Genomic DNA, 3,832 nt, shown 5'->3' with positions numbered 1-3,832 from the left:
CGTACCTGGACAACGTCACCATCTGCGGCCATGACCAGCAGGACCACGACGCCAACCTTGCCAAATTTCTCCACACCGCCTCTCTCCTCAACCTCACCTACAACAAGGAGAAGTGCGTGTTCAGCCGCAGGTTCGCCGGTAGCCCCTGCCGGCTAGCTCCGCCCACAAGGAGCCGTATAAATATGCATGACTTCTCCTGATCAGCCATTCTGCCAGCTGCATTAGGAGGCCACGCATCTGACTGTAATAAAGCCTCTGTTGTACCAATCTGAGTCTTTAGTACAATTGATAGTGCATCACTCTGATTCCAATATGTTGCTCTGTAGGCAGTTACAACTTTTTATTCAAATAAAATCAATCTGTTTTGTAAACTACATGCCTGATTTTCAACATTGGGAGAGCAAAGGCTGCAAAAGTCAGTGAGCATGTGCCAGCTCTGATGAGTGTCAGTGAAGCAGATTTGTTTTTGTCACAATCTGCATGGTGTGTGAAGGAAGCCTGACAGATGAGAGGAAAAAAACTGGGCCAAGGAATCCTGGAACGTTAGGAGAAAAATTTAAATGTTAACCCTGTATAAAGATGCACTTTCACAGACTTTATTAATGAACACAAAAACGAATTATTAATAAGAATCATTCAGTCACAGAATAGGTGCAGCTAGCCCCCTACATGTTTCTTGCCTAAGAGGGCTTTACCCACTGTGGTGACTCCCCACAGTTACAAGATGGATGGGCAACGGAGAGAATAAGGCAAGATGCTGGGTCAGAATCCACAAGAAAGGTGAGCAAAATGCAGGAATGTACCGTCACTTACATTGTAGATACGCAGGTGGTCTGGGAGGCTCAGTGCATTGGAAAGGCTGAAGGACAGGAACCAGAATTGTCGACTGGAGTCAGAAATTTAGCAAGAAAGAAAGAGACAAAAAAACAATGGAAAATATCCCTGCAAAGCAAGAGCGGCAGCTTTAAGTTTAAAAAAAACTTAAAAGTTTTTTTAAAAAGAGTTGCTGAAAGGTTTTTTTAAAAGGAGCACACAGAAAATAGTGCTTGAAGTGAAAGAGAAATGGCCCAAGTAAACTGCGGCGAGATGTCCCAAAGCGAGAGAAGATTAAGAAGCTTAAGCTGAGTGGTGGGAAACCGACGTGCATGATCAGGGAAGAGTTTACGGGGGTTCTGTGTGGTAAGTAATCCCTGCACTGATGGGCTTCAGCAAAAGAAGAGAAGTTCCCAACCTTTATTAAAAAAAAAGATAAATTAACCAGTTAAAAAACATGGACCTCAGTCTTGCCAGGTCTCAGAGTAAAAGAGACAAAACTGGCACATTAAAACAACAACAACAAAAAAATTGACTCGCCAAATGACTGGAAGAAAAAAAAATTCCCCGAGCTCATCCTATTTTTCTGGACACTAGCCATCGGCGCCCTGTACAACAGCCAAACCCAATCCCCGAAACCCTGGCCAAACTCGAACCGAACCAATACTTCCAACAGGTACACCCACTCCAACCGATCCAACGCCTTCTCCGTATCCATTGCCATCACTATTTCTAGCTCCTGCCCCTCCGAGCGCATCACGACATTGAGCAGCCTGCACACATTAACCGACAGTTGCCACCCCTTCACAAACCCGTCTGGTCCTCCTCTATCACCCCCGGCACACAGTCCTCGATTCACGACCCGAACAATCTGGCTAACAACTTTGCATCCACATTTAGCAGCGATATCGGGCAGTATGACCCACGCTGCTCCAGGTCCTTATCTTTCAGTGCTAACCACTGTGCCACTTAGCTAGACATTGTGGGCGGGATTCTCTCAACCCGGGGCCGGGCCGGAGAATCCCCGAGACCGGCGCAATTGCACCACGCTGCCCCGACGCCGGCATGCGATTCTCCACAGAGCGGAAAATCGGCGCCATTGGCGCCCGCATGGTTGGCGCAGCGCCAGTCAGGGGCCGCTCTAAGCGGCCGGCCCGTGGATTCTTGGCCCGGGGTGGGCCGAGCGGCCATCGTAAAAATGGCGAGTCCCACCGGCGCCGTCCACACCTGCTGTCAGCCAGCGGGAACGCGGCGTGGAAGGGTCGGGGGGGGGGGCCTTTGGAGGGGGGTATGGGGGGTCTGACCTCGGGGGGGGGGGGTCCTCTGATGTGGCCTGGCCCGCGATCGGGGCCCACCAATCGGGGCCCACCACCTGTAGGGGCCAGAATTGCTGATCCTGAGGTTGTGTTGATGGGAAACGCGACGGCGTTTACGACGGCGTCAACACTTAGCCTCAGGATCACAGAATCCCGCCCTGTATGAGGGTTTCCCAAACCTTTCCAGCCACAGAACCCTTTTGATCTCCCAAGAGTACTGAAAGAACCCCCGAGAAACATTACAGAGCCAAACGACAAAAAAAAGATTGTTGTTGCACAATACGCACAATCATATGGCAAGTCTTGATGATTATAATAAACTTGTAAGGAATGGAAAAGTTCTCATTAAAAATATACTTGGGACTTCTCTGTCTGTAATTTTTAAAGTAAAGGGTGTGGCTGCTCCTTTGGCTCAAAGGGGCAATTTGCTGCTGGAAGTTTCGATACATACACGCCGCGTGCACACACTGTTACGACCCAAAATGTTCGGAAAGGTCTCTACAAGCAGACACAGGCAATTCTGAAGTTAACAACCCCCCCCCCCCCGGCCATAACAACAGAGAATTTTTGAAGACAGTCAGTCCGTCGATAACAGTTTTTACCAGCAAGAAAGTCGGGAGACGATAAAGATAAGACAGGAACCCAGAGAGATTTGGTGGAGATTAAAGAAACAAAAAAGAGACAGGGTGGAAAACAACAAACAAAAACTCAGGTGCATCAAACCAACCTTGATGAGGTGGTTGTCGGATTCAAATACACCCGACAGATCAGCAACAAAACCAAAACCCCAAAACCTGTGCACCCCTGTCTCAACAATGAAGTGGTTACCAACAACAGAGAAATAAACATAAATAAATGAGTGGATGCAACACTCAGGTTGTAAGGAGAGACACTCTAATGGGGCAGGAGCTCAAAGCAGCGCCCCCTGCTGCTTATTTTTTTTCTGCCTACTTATTCGGCAGCTTGACAATGACCTGACATCTGGTCACATGTTTGACACAAGACTCACTAATTCGATGAGCAATTTAAAAGCAAAACAAAACACCTGTTTGTCACACACACACATCTTCACGCGCACACACAGATTCACCTGTCTCTGAGGCCTGAATCACCCACTCCTTTGCTGAGACCCTAAACGCCCCACCCCTTACTCCACCCAGCAGGCCTCCCTCTCCTTTCATGAGGCCTGAACCTCGCCCCCCACAGGCCGCGTTCTCCTTTCACGAAGCCAAAACACCCCCTTTACTCTCTCAGGCAGACCCCCGCTCGCCCAGCCGTCGCGGGCTAAGTTCTCACCCTTGTCGGAACACTTTAAGTTTCATATTGTCTGGAATGCTTCACGAATTTGCGTGTCATCCTTGCGCAGGGGCCATGCTAATCTTCTCTGTACCGTTCCAATTTTAGTGTATGGGCTGCCGAAGCGAAACAGCACGAAACTCAAATTGTATTTACCTGCTTGCCCCTGGGAGGCGTTCTGCGGAACCTGTTTGGGAACACCTGTGTTGCAGCACTGTGAGGTACATGAAGTAACTATGTTGAACTGAATACTTTTTCAAATTAACAGTTTAATGTATTTTATTGAAAGACTTATTTTCAAAGGGGTATTAATCTAGCCAAGCATTTGGAAATAGCTATTGATTTTTTAACATATTCAATCCTTACAAAATTTCCACTCGCTTAAAATCATCTGTTGCCAGCTTGCC

The 3,832-nt window shown here is 48.1% G+C and overlaps 1 non-coding gene across 1 annotated transcript; it reads right to left on the bottom strand.

The window, feature by feature from the left end:
- Window positions 1-3,450: 3,450 nt before the first annotated feature.
- LOC119969808 lies at window positions 3,451-3,561 on the bottom strand. Its single transcript, XR_005461477.1, has one exon. It is a non-coding gene; the product is annotated as a U6 spliceosomal RNA (small nuclear RNA).
- Between the last annotated feature and the right edge of the window lie 271 nt (window positions 3,562-3,832).

This window comes from Scyliorhinus canicula, chromosome 7 (genome assembly GCF_902713615.1).
Source record: "Scyliorhinus canicula chromosome 7, sScyCan1.1, whole genome shotgun sequence".
Taxonomy (NCBI): Eukaryota; Metazoa; Chordata; class Chondrichthyes; order Carcharhiniformes; family Scyliorhinidae; genus Scyliorhinus; species Scyliorhinus canicula.
The sequence above is the reverse complement of the archived record's forward strand: the minus strand, read 5'-3'. Positions and strand labels throughout refer to the sequence as shown.